This window comes from Nycticebus coucang, chromosome 11 (assembly GCF_027406575.1).
Source record: "Nycticebus coucang isolate mNycCou1 chromosome 11, mNycCou1.pri, whole genome shotgun sequence".
Taxonomy (NCBI): Eukaryota; Metazoa; Chordata; class Mammalia; order Primates; family Lorisidae; genus Nycticebus; species Nycticebus coucang.
The window spans coordinates 13,845,231-13,861,411 of record NC_069790.1 but is presented as its reverse complement, the minus strand read 5'-3'; the positions used below and the strand labels follow the sequence as shown (position 1 = coordinate 13,861,411).

At 43.0% G+C, this 16,181-nt stretch overlaps 1 protein-coding gene across 1 annotated transcript in view; it reads right to left on the bottom strand.

Annotated features, from left to right (window-relative positions):
• GLI3 (GLI family zinc finger 3) overlaps positions 1-16,181 on the bottom strand; it is a 298,826-nt gene that overhangs the window by 18,343 nt on the left and 264,302 nt on the right. The gene's annotated exons all lie outside the window — the stretch shown is intronic.

Sequence of the window (16,181 nt, the reverse complement as noted above, 5' to 3'; positions counted from 1 at the left end):
GGAGTGGCGCTGAGGGGCGGGGGCATGGCCCTGCAGAAAGCAGTACTGCAGCCCCAGAAGCAGCTGAAAAGCAGAGCTCAGGTCTGGTTTTGCAGCCAGCTAGGTGTGGGATGGGGCCAGCTGCTCCTGACCTCCCGGAGCCTCCGCTATTTCTCCTCTGCCAAGGTCAAGACTAGGCGGCTGCTGAGAGATGCTCTCAGCTCTCACACATGCTTGGCCTTAGGTTGCCACCTTGGCTCACACTTCAAAAAGGAAACACAAACAGAGACATGCACACATGTTTACAATTCTGCAATGAGGAACAAGAAAACCAAAAGTGCTTTCAGGCTCGGCGCCCATAGCTCAGCAGTTAGGGTACCAGCTACATGCACCGGGCTGGCGGGTTCAAACTCAGCCCAGGCCTGCTAAACAAGGACAGCTACAACACAGGCATTGTGGAGGGTGCCTGTAGTCCCAGCTACTTGGGAGGCTGAGGCAAGAGAATCACTTAAAGCCCAAGAGTTTGAGGTTACTGTGAGCTGTGATGCCACAGACTCTACCAAGGGTGACATAGTGAAACTCTGTCTCAAAAAATTCTATTGATCAGGTTTTAAAATTAAAGATGAAACTCCTTGCGTTCCTCACCAATTCCAAGTTTTAGAATCATTTTCTTATATCTAGTTTCTTGGATTAATATGTCCAACACCCTGTAATTGAGAGACACGAGAAAACTACTGTAGCACCAGAGGAAGAGATTCTTAATTCAAGAGTCAAATTAAGAGCAATCTCAGTAAGATGAGCACATTATGGAAATGTCCAATGATAGACTCTTAAGAACATTTGTATCCCAGGTTGATGCTGTTGGTTTTTATTCTCTGATGGTGATGCTGCATTTTATTTGCCTTGATTTAAGGCTTTTGGAACCACTTGATGAATTATACACGGAAATATATCACTAAAAAATTTACTTAGGAAGAGAACGCTTCCAGGGTTTCCATACGCTGTCAGGTGGTGACACAACCTTTACTTTTCACAATGCCTCTGACTGGCAAAAGAGTGGTCTCAGGGGCCTGCAGGGAAAATTCTGTCCTCCGAGAGGCCCTTTCCCAGTTATTCCACTAGGTGGCCCACAGTTTTAGGGGAAAAAAAGAAAAGTTTTATTTTTAAAAATTGTTATTTGGGTGCCGTTTCTGGAGTTTAAAACTGGATGAGGGCAGAGAAAAGAAATTATTATTCCATATCCTATTATTCCAGAAAATGTAACGAACAGAAGAGAGTCAGTGGCACCTGGTGGCACACAGACACTGTCAGATGCTCCAAAAGGGACAGAGTAACCAGGGCAGTCACTCCTGTACGTAGCGGTAGAGCAACTCTGTGACAAACAGATGTGGTTTCCCCAGCAAAAGCCAAATGCCTTCTGTGTGAGCATTTGTGAAAAGTTACAAAGATGCACACTCAGATGTGAAAGGAACAGATGTGCTGGGAAGGGAGCAATATGCAGTCTTTAAATTTATGCTCCCCGTACACCTTTGTAGCCCGCATGTACTACCCAGGGTTTTTCAAATGTGTGCCCAAGCCCAGCCTGGGAAACTAAGCCACATGAAACAGAGGCGCCCTATGAATGCTCCTTTCCAGCAAGAAAAGTAAGTGATCTCACAGAACTGTGTCCTACGGATGGCTATTGGTTCAGTTTTACAAGTTATTGGAAATAAAGCTTGGGTTTTTAGATTAATACACATGGAAGGAAGGAAGCAAGGAAGGAAGAGAAAGCAGAGAGTGAGGAAGAGAGAAAAAAGGGAGGCATAAAGGAAGGAGGGAGGAAAATCGAAAACTGGGAAATTGAACCACGGTGCAAGCTAAGCTCATTCCTCAAGGACAGACCGACATCTTTACAAATTCTCAGTAACTGACAGTATCCTGGTACTTGGCAAACATTTGCTGAACCGATTTGAATCGTGGTGAACTGAACTTTCACTGGGCAAAAGACATTACACTTTATGCTTTTGTTTATCTTAATTGAACTTCATTTTACCTGCTCCCTAAACAACGATCATTTAAAGTAGTTCGTTAATTTTGAAATAATACCCTATCAAGCTGCAAAGGGATTTAAAAGGAATCTATGTGGAACCCTCTTTGCTGGGTGGAACAAAAGGAATACATGGGCCACGGCATTTCTTTTCTCTCTGATGCTTTCACAAGGATGTGCTGGGTGCTGCTCACACGGGCCCTGGGCTGGGGAATACAGCAAGCATGATTCCTGCCCCAAGAAAATTACAGTCTACTGGAGGAAAACAGATAATGACTTAAATTACTATACAATTATACCTGTGATAAGCATCGGGAAGGGAAATAACAGGGTTTTATAAAAACACAAAACAGGAGGGTCCTAGATCAGCATGGAGCATCGGGGATGAGGGTCAGCTTCTCCAATGAAGCAGCCTTTTCAGCAGGACCTGGAGGAAGAGTCAGGGGTGGGTGGGTGGGGACGGGGTCCTTGTCCTGTGCGCTGGAAAGGAACGCCACCGCAGACACACAGCACTGGGGGAGGACAGAGCGTGGGCCCCTGAGGAACAGGAGGCAGCTCAAACACAGCAGGAGGGACGTGGTAAGGCAAATGCAGCAGGCCCCTGGGGCCCTGCCACTGCCGGGAATGGTGAGAGGGCATCTGCTTTTCACGGGTCAAGTGCATACTAGTGAGGTAAGTGGGGCTGGGCTGGCTGCCAGGGCCCGTCTAAAATGCAGCACTCTGGGTCAGGTCTGCAGCAGTGAGGATGTGGGGGTGCTCCTGGAGAGAGCCCTACAAGAAAGCCAGGCCTTGTTTTGCATGGCTGCCCTGGAGGAAGAGGCCATGGGGACTAAATGGTGCTACTCAGGAGAGCTGGGAGGGCCACCTGGGGAGGCGCCCACAGTGGCCCGTGAAGGACGAGCCTCTCAGACTCTTTCTCTTCCCCTCCTGTCCTGCCCAACACACTGGAGGACCAGACCCGACCGAGGTCCAGAGGGAAGAGGCCTCCTGGAGGCACTCCTGGACCCTCAGGTAACAGAGGAAGCACCAACAGCCTGCCAGGTCCTGCGGGCAGATTGCCTTGTTGGCAACATGGAAAGAGGGCTCTAAACTGGACACAAAGTAACCACAAGTTGCAGACTCTGCCCACACTGGAGTGGAGGGATCTGCCCTGAACTGGGAAGTAGGGCCTGGCTACCAGGTCAGGAGGGCAGTGACAGGAAAAGTCATAATCATTTCATATTTAGACCTGCTCAGCTTCACTGCCCTTTGCCTCTGGGACAGTCAGTAGAAATCTGAGCAGCAGGAGTCCCATGCCAACCGGCAAGTGTAAGCACTGGGTGCTGTCCACGTGGGGCGGGTGGGGACGAACTTGGACTGGACAGTTAAAGAAACTTCTCTCCAGAAAGTGAATATTCACCTTTGGCCCTGAGTCCCCACTAATACGTGTTGGTAATTTTCTGTAATTGCTCTTTGAGTTCAAACTTGCATTGTGACCAAAGTTTTCTATGACCCGGCAGGTGGGGACCAGGTTATCTTGCTCTCCTTCACAGCCCACGTGCTGCGCAGAGGAGGTCATCAATTGTCGTAAGGCAGTAGGGAGACCTCGCTTTGCTTGCTTGGATAGTTCAAATGTGTTTTAAGCTTAAAATATTTCCTAGCTGCATCTTACAAGGGAATATGTGAATCCTAGTAAATGTGGAATGTAAAGGTCTTAGCAAAATAACTAAGAAAATGCTACGAAAGCTATGTTAACTAGTGTGATGAAAATGTGTCAAACGGTCTATGAACCAAGTGTATGGTGCCCCATGATCATACTAATGTACACAGCTATGATTTAATAAAAATAAATAAATAAAAGTATTTCCTAGAGCTGGATTTCAAGGGAAAATTAAAATTCTAAGAAATCGTAGTCTTCACATGTCCATATGTTCTAAACATTTACTTTCTTTTCAAAAGCCGCACTGGCCTCTGTAGTGATTGCTCTCAGAGGGCGTATCTGAGGGCACACCCAGATCACAGCGGGCGGGGAATTGCACAGCATCAGAAGATGCAGCCTGAGCCAGTATCTTATGAGCTGTTGTGTTCCTCTGCACATCGTGATCCCTCTCTTGGGGCCTTAATTAATGCCTCTGTAAAATTAGGGTGACGGATAAGAGCAGGTGTTGGCAACCATTTTATGTAAAAAGCTAGATAGTAAATATTCTAGGCTGTGCGGGTCCCTAAGCAGCCACAGACAACATGTAGATAAACAGGTGACTTGTTCATTTATGGACATGGAAAACATTCATCTATCATGAAATAGTCTTTGAAAATTTTTTCTTCTAATTTTCTAAAACCATAAAAACTACACTTGGGCCGGGCGTGGTAGCTCACACCTGTAATCCCAGCACGCTGGGAGGCCGAGGTGGATGAACTGCCTGATCTCACGAGTACAAGTGACTAGCCTGGGCCAGAGCGAGACCTTATCTCTAAAAGTAAGACAAAATTTGTGGCAGGCACCCGAGTCCCAGTTACTCAGGAGGCTGAGGAAAGAGAATCACTTGAGCCCAAGAGTTTGAAGTTTCTGTGAGCTGTTATACCATGGCACTTTACCGAGGGGGACAAAATGAGACTCTGTCTCAAACAACAACGACAAAAACATTCTTAGCAGCTTGGAGCCAGCTACATACAACCAGGCTGACGGGTTCAAACCTGGCCTGGACCAGCTAAACAATGACAACTACAACCAAAAAAGAGCCAGACATTCTGGTGGGCGCCTGTAGACCCAGCTACTTGGGAGGCTGAGGCAAGAGAATGGCTTGAGCCTCAGGTTGCTGTGAGCTATGACGCCATGGCACTCTACTGAGGGCAACGTAATAAGACTGTCTCAAAAAGAAAAAACAACAACAACAAAAAAACACATTCTTAGCTGATAGGCTGTACAAAAACAAGCAGCTGGATGTGGCCCATGGGCCACAGAATGCTCCTTCATAAAATGCTGCCTTGGGCTAGCGCCCGTCAGGTTAGCTCTAAAGCCTGAAAAAGTAAAATTAGAAGGTGTGTTTTAGTGCCAGAGAAAAGGCAAGGCAAGAGGATGGACCCTGAGCTACAAAAAACCGAGCCAGTGAAGGCGGGAGATAGGCCAGGCACATGCCCCACTGTCTGCATCGTTTTCCCGGACTGGGTTGAAAACATACGCATTCCTTTTCTCACCAAAACCCAAAATAGATAAGAAAAGTAATACACAGTGAACTCTTAATGTTCAACAGACAGACTGATCTCGTGTAAAGCTGGCCTGAAATTCAATGGGCATGCGTTTATTTGTAGTTTCATTGAAAGTTTGACTTCCCAGCAGTGAAAACGTTAATCAAATATATAAATAATTTAATTGGAGGGAAAATAATGCATGATTAAATTCCAAACTAATCCAACACATAGACACGCAATTTGCCAGAGGCCCCCAAGTCAGAAAGAGATAGATGGTGTAAATTATGACGCCGTATGCAACTCCTTCAGCACAGCCACTCTGAACTCTCCCTGTCTGAAAATACAGGATAGGGACATCCAGACCAAGCAATTTCCCAGAAAGGCTTCCTGGTGAGTTCGTGTCTTCAGTTTTCTAACTGGGACTGTAAACATTTGCCCTCGGGTACTGGGAGCTGACCTAACCCACGGTAAACAAAGTGGTATTTCCCAATTGTGATCATGTCTGTAGCAAAATGAACCAAGGGCCGGTATTCTTGTCTCTTCCAGACCTCTCAGGCTTGAAAAGGCCACAGGAAGGTGGGAGAAATCACCAAGTGGCTTGGCAATCAGGGCAGCAGAAAGTGGGTGCTTCTGTCTATCAAAGAATTCTGTTCGGGAACCCAGCCCTGAATGTCCACCAAGGGGGCTTGGCAAGCTACAGGGGGGAAAAAAAAGAGGAAAGTGAAGCTTTTCTTTCACTAGCGGCAAAATGGAAGCCCACAATGAACTTCACTGAGCTAATCAGGGTCTTTTCTTCTCACTTCGTTATTTCACCATTAGCTCAGAGCAGGCCGTTTTCCCTGGGTCGGTTCCTAACCCTCCAGATGAAACAGATGCAGAATGCTCTCAGCTCTCCAAATAAAGCTGCCATTCACGCGGTTCCCGAAGCTGGGAAACCCATTTCTGCTCTTTCTGTGTCCTCTCTCATAGCCGGACTCTCCCCTGATTCCCACTCAGAAAGCACAGCTCTCTGCATCAGTAAACATCCTTCATTCTAAGTGACTTCTTCAGAGCAGATGCTACCACGTGGCTCAGACGCACACGTGAGACAGATCTGCACCCCGTCCAACTCTGCCCGAGGTTACTTCACTAATCAACGGACACTTGGTTGCCTCCGGTCTGTCCGCTCTTTAAATCAGCAAGCTTCCTAACATCAAAAAGGTAAACTTCTTCCACTGTTGTAATGAAAATATTATATTACCAATAAGCACATCTGAAAACAGTGAAGTTAGGAAATGTAACAACAAAAAAAGCAAAACAAAAAATTGCTCAACCCCCACTAATTGACATAGCACCCCCTTCCCAAGGCATATACATTACGCATCAGCCTTTCTGTCAGGATATATTTCTCAAATAACACATAACTGTTTCACCAATTTAAAAGATGTCTACAAAGTACTTTGCCAAGTTGTCATCACTGCACAAGGTACATGTAAAAGCAAAATACATGACCGTAGTTTTCAAATATATCTGTTCTCTCTTCTCACACAAACACCACCATGCACACAGTATGGCCTTAATAGAAAAGAAAAGAAGGGCGTGGGAAGTATATTGTTTCTTTTCCTTCTTTTCTTTTCTTTCTTTTTTTTTTTCTTGAGACAGAGTCTCACTTTGTGCCCTGGGTAGAGTGCCAGGGAGTCCTAGCTCACAGCAACCTCAAACTCCAGGGTTCACATGATCCTCTTGCCTTGGCCTCCTGAGTAGCTGGGACTACAGGTGCCCACCATGACCCCTGGCTAGTTTTTCCCAGTTTGAATAGAGACAGGTCTCACTCTTGCTCAGGAGTAGACTGTTTCCTATATGAACACCTGGGAAAACGGAACTGCATCCCCGGCTCACAGTTCATTAGGTCCACGGGTGAGTCCCTGGCTGACGGCGGGGCGCCTGCTGTGCCCTCTGCTGTAGCTGATCACGCCTTGGCTACATTTCTCCATCTTGATCCCTGAATAGATTACCTTTTGATGGCATAACTATATTTTGAAAAGGAAGAAAACCAAACTGAAATACTTCCGTCTCAGAATGTCAAATAAGAAATATCAAATCTTTACACATTGCTACCAGGTCAGCTCATAAATAAGGCTTAAGTTAATTAATATATTAACAGCATTCAATAATCTGAAACTTCCATAGATTTGCTGAGGGAAGATGTTAAGAAAGCTGCCTTCTATCTTGGCGTAAGATGGCATATAAAGAAATAAACAATTTTAAGACAGCTCTATTTTTGATTTGCTTCCTGACTTTTATATTATAAGCCTGTTACTACTATCTCTTTACCAAGTAGTCCAGAGATACTTCTGAAAAGAAAAAGAAATAATGATTTAGAATCTATTAAAATTTAATGTACATTAAAACTTATTTGTAAGAAAGATCGAAATGATTTGCCTGGAAAGAAACCTCTCCATAAGAATCTCTCAAACTTTCCATCTGAAATAAGGCCTATTCCTTCTTGTTTTGTGTATTATTTGATAAACATAACACTTTTTGAAAAGTTTTACAACTGTCATGACATGGATTATATTACGGACACCTTGTAATTGGATTCTCAAAAGGCTTTGCTAGGCAGAAATTGAGAAAAAAAGCACGACTCATAGACTATCAGGACTGACATAGGCTTTATATCTCTATATGCACCTTAATTTTAGATAAATAATATAATTTAAATTGTTTTGGTGGCACCCATCAATCTTCCTAACAGATTATTTAAAAACCCATAACAGCTGTGCTGTGGGAGGGATCTGCTCAAGACTTCACAAAACAACTATTTCAATTCAAGCTGGTTAATAAAAATATACAGGCATCTTTCACTTTTCTGACATAACTATAAAATTATACAGGACAACATCAAAAGGACGTAAGATTTTCGATACAAAACAACATTTTATTTATAAAATTAAAGCAATCTCCTATTTCTGACGTGAATATTAATAATTAGGGTGAAATAAAAAAAAACAAAAATATGCTTCCTGGTTGAAAAGAATAAATACACAGAGTCCTTCTAATAGTTTTGTGAATCCTATTTATAGGTACAAATATGTAACAAAATTATTTAATAAATGTTAGTCAAGATGGGAGAAAAAGGAACACTTATACACTGTAGGAAAAAATGTAAATTAGTACAAACTCTGTGGAAACCCGTATGGAGATTTCTCAAAGAATTAAAAATAGATCTGTATGACCAAGAAATACCACTACTGAATTTTTACCCAAAGGGAAAGAAATCAATATATCACAAAGATCCCTACACATACATGTTTATCACAGCACAATTCATAATAGCAAAGATATGGAATCAACCTAACCATCCACCAATAGATGACTGGATAAAGAAAATATGACATGGACACACAATGGACTACTACCCTGTTTCCCCAAAAATAAGACAGTGTCTTATTTTAAGGTGTGCTCCCAAAGATGCGCTAGGTCTTATTTTCAGGGGACGTCTTATCTTTCCTGTAAGTAGGTCTTATTTTCGGAGGATGTCTTATTTTTGGGGAAACAGGGTACTCACCCCTAAAAAAAGAGTAGAACCTTTTTTTTTGTTTTGTTACAGCACCACGGATGGAACAGGAGGCTATCATCTTAAGTGAAATAACTCAGAAACAGAAATTCAAGTACGCACATGTGAAAGCTGAATAATGGGTACCCATAGACACAGAGTGTGAGATGAAAGACCCTGGAGATTCAGAAAGGTGGGAGGTAAAAGGGAGCAGAGAGATGAGAAGTTGCTTAATGGATACAGTGTACATCGTTTGGGTGATGGTACCACTTGTACCACAAAACTGAACTTGTACTCCCTAAATCTGTAAAAATAAAAAACATTAAAAAAATTATTTTGGCCATGTGTAGTGGCTCATGCCTATAATCCCAGCACTCTGGGAGGCCACGGCAGGGAGATCACCTGAGATAAGTGTATGAGACCAGCCTAAGCAAAAGCGAGACCCCACCCATCTCTACCAAAAACAGAAAAAAAGTAGCTATAGTCCCAGCTACTCAGGAGGCTGAGGCAGGAGGATTCGTAGAGCCCAAGAGTTTGAGGTTGCAGTGAGCTGTAATGACATCATGGCACTGCACTCTAGCCCTGACAACAGTGAGACTTTATCTCCAAAATAAATCAATAAATAGATGAATAAATAATTAAATAATACAAATTATTTTCTCTTATATATAAGAAAGACAAAGTTCTCTGGTAAGGTAAATATTCTTTAATAAGGTAAATTTTATTTTTATTTTTAAATTTTTATTTTTATTTAACAAAGACTGAACAAATAGCTTTACAATGTTGGATTTAGAAAACAGAAATTAACTAGCTTAAAATATGATCCCTATCCTATGACCTCCCAAAACATCACCAAGGAAAATGGGACATATGTTTCACTGCAGTGGAAGGCCATCAGCGTTCACATTTTTAAAACACAAGTGTGTTGTAAAAAGGAATGGTGTACAGATACATGTTACACCATGAGGGAACCCTGGTAACATGCTAAACAAAAGTCAGCCCAAAAAAGGACAAATGTTATATAATTCCATTTATATGAATGTACCAAATAGGTAAATCATACAGAAAAAATTAGATTAATGGCTGCCTACAAATGGAGGTGAATGGATAAATTGAGAATGACGGCTTAAAGGATATGGGGTTTCTTTATGGAGTGGTGAAAATGTAAAATTGTAGTTGATGACTGCATGATCATGACTAGATGGTAAAACCTCCAAAGTTGACCATCTCCTCGCACTGACCACCTCCTTACGCTGACCTAATTTTCACAGACCAGACATGCACCACATGTACATATCAGTACAGTAGGCCTAGTTCAGTGGTTCTCAACCTGTGAGTCAAGACCCACAGGAACTGTATTAAAGGGCCACGGCATCAGGAAGGTTGAGAACCACTGGCCTAGCTCCTTATGTTGACTACCCCCGTACATTGACCAGTTTGTTACAGTGCCCTGGATGGTCACTTTATAGACATTCTACTGAATCAAAACATCCTGAACTGCACATTCTAAATGGGTGAATTATGTAGTATATGAATCATATCTTAATAAAGATGTTAACCCTCCCCCTCTAAAACCCCACGAGAGTATACTTGGTGATGCAGTCTGGTTAGTATTATTTATACTATTTACATAAAAAGAAAATATCCTTATTCTTTAAAGTGTGTTAAGGGCCCAGCTGTGGTCTAAATGTGTCTCCCTCAAAATCCATATGTTGAAACTTAATTGCCAGCATCAAGATGTGGGGCTTTAAGGAGGTAATTAAGACAAGAGGGGGAGCCCTCAGGAAGGGGATCAGTGACCTTATGAAAGGCCTGGAGGAAGCCTGTTTGCCTGTGTGCCACACAGCAGGAGGTTCCATCTATGAAGCAGAGCGCCAAGCCTTCACTGCACATCCAATCTGCTGCCTTGATCTTGAACTTCCCAGCTTTCAGAACAGTGAGAAATACACTTGTAGTATTTAGAAATTACTTAGTCTAAAGGATTTTGTCATGGCAGCAAGGATGGACTAAGATAAGTCTCTAATTCTTTGCAGAAACCAAGTTCTTCAGTTTTGTTCTCTGAATTCTAAGTTATTTTACTCAAATGAAAATGTCACTCTTCTCTTCCAGGTTAATAAACTGACTTTTGTTAAAGAACTTCTCAGAGTTTCTTTTGTGGAGGGGCCGATATTTAAACCCCATTGTGGTTTTACATAGAGATGTACGGTGATTTCATCAAACTCTCCAAACACTCTAAGACTCTGTTTACATAGTTTCTAAAAGTGCCCTGGCACATTTAATTTTTTATCTTATCCTTTTAAGCATCAACTCTGTTTCAGCCCAAATAATAACAAAACCCAGGAAACTGGCCTTAGGCAAGTTGATTAGGGGTTTAATCACCAAATAAAAACAGCAAGTAAGGGTTGAGCAGTAGTCATTCCAGAAATAAGAAGAAAAAGGATACCAAATCCAGATAGCCAAGGTAACTTTAATGTATAATCATGGAATGAAATCACTTGGAAAACCAATCTCCAAAAAGGCACATTCTGATTTTGTCTCTTAGTAATGAACATATCCAATGAACACTAAGCATCAAGGTTTCCGATTTGAGCACCGGCCCCAAAGGGGGTGTAGTTAAACACCCCTTTCCTGCTCCTCACTGGACCCTACACTGAGGAGGCGGCCAGGGTATGGATCATTCTCAGGACTCCTGCATATCTGGAAAGCGTTACCATCACAGCAACTGCATGTATCTTCAAGGTAAAGATTCCAGAAGCCACATTGTGTCCCAGAGCATTGAAATCTTCCCACCTGTGGATTGCTTGGATTTCTGCCAGGAACAGAAAGGCGGGCTAATGACTAGTTTCTCTTTGTATTAATAGCAGTTAAGCTTTTCAACCTGTTGTCAAAATAGTGCTTACTTTGTTATAAAACTTCGGAAGGTAGGTTGGACAGGTATAGTAATATTTATAATAGCATACTTATGAAATTTTAATTTTAGGGTGCTTCATACTACACACACACACACACACACACAATGACTAGCCCTAAGGACAGGACACATTTCTTAAAATCTGATTACAAAGGTAGATATAAATGTTTCTTGTTTGAAATGCAAGAAGCCAAGAGTACCATTATCTAATACATAAAATGTTAGCCTTTCCTTCCTAATTTGTATGATCTTAGCAATCCACAGGGAGCCTGAGCCATATAGCGATTGCTCTTTATAAAGGATCTAAACATATAGTGTGATTATGAAAAAACTGAAAATTTGAGAATAAAATAAATAAATGTGAATGGAAAATGAGCCCTCACTTTAAATGGGGAGTTTCTATCTTCACTTCCCTGTGAAAGCAGCTAGGCTCCCTCCATGTCACTGAAGTCAGATTCTGAGCAGTGTAACAGCCCTTGAACTTGCATACTGACACCATAAATTTGGTGACCCTAAAGTGTCCGTTAAAGTAATAACACGCACCATGAAATATATTTGGATTTCAAATAGGTTTGGATAGCACATTTTTAATATCTGGAGAAAAGTCAAGAATTTTTTTTAATGGACTCTTTTGAAGACAGAGGTAGAGAAGTTATTCTGGGACTCGGCCACAATCCAAAGCACATCCATGGCCTTGAAGCCTCCCTAACAGTTTTTCCTAACAGTTTTCTACCCATTATGTTGCTGAGGGAGGGACTTGCAAGAAAAGTACTGGGAGAACCTTCCTCCAATAGTTAAAAAGAGATTAAGGCAAGTTGTGTGTGTTTGGGGGTGGGGGGGGGAGAGTGACTGATCTCAGAAGCACAGGAAAATCTCAAGAACTACTCAAAGGAAGGAGGCAAGCCAGTAGGGAAAATGATCTATTTGGAAATCTGCCCACCGTCTCTGTTGAGCTGACTCATTCATTCACTATGCACTCAAAGCTTATTTATGATATGCCGGTGAATGTGCTAAACACTGACGGGGCAAGACGGACTAAGACATGTCCCCTGGACCTCATTCAAGGCTGCCCATAGGAATGCAGAAAGGAAAAGGGCCTAAAAATTATCCTTCATCTCATGGACACCTTTGCTTTGCAATTAACAGTTAGCTGCTCAGAAGACTGCAGGACTCTCTTCCTGTCCCCCACTTCACAGAAAACCAGCAGCCCCCTGCCTGGGCATTTCCAGGTTTGCCTTACCAACCCAAGGTAGAAAGGAAGCCTTGGGATAGATATTTCTGCTTCCCCAAGCTTTTACCACGTAGGAGTATTAACTATATCAATTTTCAGTCAACTTTTAACTTATTCGAAAGCCACCCTAGTGGGCAGCAGCCCTCTGAAACATCTTAATCCTTAATGCCAGAGTATCTGCATATATAAAACCAAAATCTCCTGCACAATCTAAGTATGTGCTAACTGCTGGGTATCTGGATTGTCATTTTCTCTCTCTCGTGTTAGAAGGCATAGAGTTTATAGAAAGAACATAGGCCCAGACATTACACTATAGGGACTAAGTGTTTTGTATACTGTGGGTAAAACCAGAGTAAGACACAGACATTGCCCAAGAAGATGACAGTCTAAATGGGGTGAACGGGAAATAAAGACTTAGCATAAAATGCAATAGACACTAAAGAGGGAAGAAGGGAAGCTTCACAAGCAGGGCGAGGGGGCTGGGTGCAGGAGGCACAGAGGACCCTGACAGAGAAAAGTGTACATTTGAATGAGAAAGAGATAGATCACCAGGGCAGGGCAGGCTGGAGAAACGCTGTGAGGGGGGCATTAAGCAAGGACCTGCTCAGATCCGTCTACATAAGGTAACTCCAGGAATGTCCCAGAGGAACTGACAATGAACCCATTAGGATCCGCTTGCCCGAGAGAGCTGTGGCCACAAGCGTAGCCACAGGATGGAGAGAAGAGACTAGATTTGAGAGACACTGTGAAATCCTTTGTGGATGATGACTTAGGGGGGAACGACGGTGCTGCTGAAGTGTCTAGCTCGAAAAAATCTAAGAAAATAACAGCACTGGAGGGCAAAGAGATTTGGGGGAGACGATGTTTCTGTTGGGGACCTGACCTAGTGTGTGTGTGGGGGGGTGGGGGGAGGAAAGGTGCTCCAGGACGTCCTGCAGAGAGGTCCAGTAGAGAGAGAAGATGAGCCTGGGTGCAAGGAACTGAGAATCTAAGAAAGACTGCAGCTGAGGGAGGAGTGAGGCCCCCTTCCCTACCCCGCACTATCTTTGGCAACCTCAAAAGCACTTACAAATTTTTTAAACATGTCACAAAGTCAAATTAGAAAAGCCCTGAAGGTTGTACGGAGGATGAAGAGGGACAGAAATTGGAAACAAAAGGGAGACCAGTGTTTTAAGGAAATAAGGCAACAAAGGAAATACAGGAGAGGGGAAAAAGGAGACAGAAGATGATGCAGGGGGCAGGGCACAGCAGCTGCGTGGTGTGTGTGGAGGACCCAGTTCTTTGCCAGGGGTCACCTCCTAGTTCCAGTAGGTTTGGGGGATCAGACAGGAGAGAGAGAGAACCCATCTACAATATGGTGGAGGGCAGGCGCTTCAGAAGGGAGCAATGGCTCCCTGTGCTGGAAGGGGCTAGGGAGCTGTAGAATTGTGGAGACAAACCAAGAGCACTTGATTTTTAAACTGTTTTAACCTTCTTTGTTTCTCCCAAGCCGTCTACAAAATTCAGTTCTGCATAACAGCCTTGAGTTGAGGAGGTCTGCAGGGCTGGAGAAGACAGACAATTCTCCCATTTCAGAGCACAAGGGTGGGTGGTCACCAGCAGTGAGCCGACCATGTGACTGAGTGCCCAGCAAGAAAGGAGGTGAGATGAGGGGAAGAGGATGACCACGCAGACCGGGGGGTGCCCCTGACTGCCCACGAGACACGGAAGAGCAGCAGAGGCAGGGCCTTTCAGGAAAATGCTCTCCCTGGGCTGGGTCACATGGACGTCGCAGCTGGAGAAGCAGAGTCACATCTACAACGGAGTCACTGAACCCAAATTACGTGACCTCCTGCCTGTCCTTCAAAAGTCACCTCCTTGGTGAGACCCATCACCCCACGTACAGTCCCACCTCCCTGGCCCTGAATTCTCCACACCCCTGCCCTGCTGCTCCCCCTTCATTACGCTTGTGGCCCTGATCGCTCCTTACACGCAGTAATTTACAGACAGAGATTGTTACGTATTGTCTGCTCCCACTAGAATGTGAATTCCATGCAGGCAGAGATGTTTTCATCAGTTTTGTTCAATGATTTGTCTATCCCGAGTGCCTAGAACAATGTCCAGCTTATAATATCATAGTAGAGACTCAATAAACACGTCCTGGAGAAATGTGTTATTGGAAATAACGAGTTTGGAGGCAATGTGGTCCCAGGCTTCACTATCTGCTCCCTGCCTTGGTTTGTGCTTGGAGAATCAGAAAGCACAGGGAATGCAGTTTCCTGTGACCGCAGTAGTCCCAACAATATGACAAACCTCAGCCTCACAGATACCTTCAGGATTCACAAAGAAGAACCTCCTTTTATATACAAATTATAGACTAATGTTTGGAGTCAGTAATGATAATTCAGAGTTACCTTGGTCCTTAGTCATTATACATAAAAATAATTCTAAAATTTGTTTTTGCCCGCTTTGATGATGTCACATAACTTTGGAGGTGAGGGCTCTGACATTTCGATGCTAATCCTAACTTTCAGTGTTATGTCCCCTGGGTTGTAGAAAGCAAATAATCTGAGGTTTTACACTAGGTTTCTCTTGAAATAATTCAATAAAGCATCAGATGAAGGAGAGAGGAAAACAAGACTAGGGTATCCTTGTGATTAAGCTACACTCAATCTCACAGGAATTTGGCCCCCCTGGCTATTGTTTTTGTGGGCAGTTTATGCAGAGATTTCTTCTCAATGCAATGCTGTTAAGTAGCAGACAGAAGGGCATATTTCCTCTTTAATCTGCTTGTTGAAATCTCATTAATGTGATAGAAATTTTGCCCCCTACCATGACTAAAATGTTTGAAGAGACAGAAACAAGGAAGTAAGGTTGGTCCTGTAGAGTTTCCTTTGGAGAAATAAATTAAAAAGCCACTTTACCTAGAAACACAGGTTTGAACTTGGCAATTTAAAATAGATAAATAAGCCAAAAGGAATGGGAATGAGCCAATAAGGGTGGGTGGGTACAAAACGATTTGTGGTCCTTCCAAAAGAAAACTGAGAAAACGGTCTGTCTTGTGGTAAGCATCATTATTTCCATGGTGAAATCACTCCTGGGGGAGAATGGCTTTTCTTGAATTTGAGCCATTTCTGCATTTTTTTTTTTGCTTTGTTTTTTACCTCCCACCAAAGTAAGAATTTCATTCCCCAAGAAGTGCTAATTTATTCTCCAAAATATGTTTTTAATTTTGGGCTTGATTCCATAAAACTTATTTTTATAAGCACATTTTCTTGGGAATATTTGGCTAGTATAGATTGCATACTCATTCAGATTTTTTAAAGTTTCATTTAAATCTTTCATTTGACAC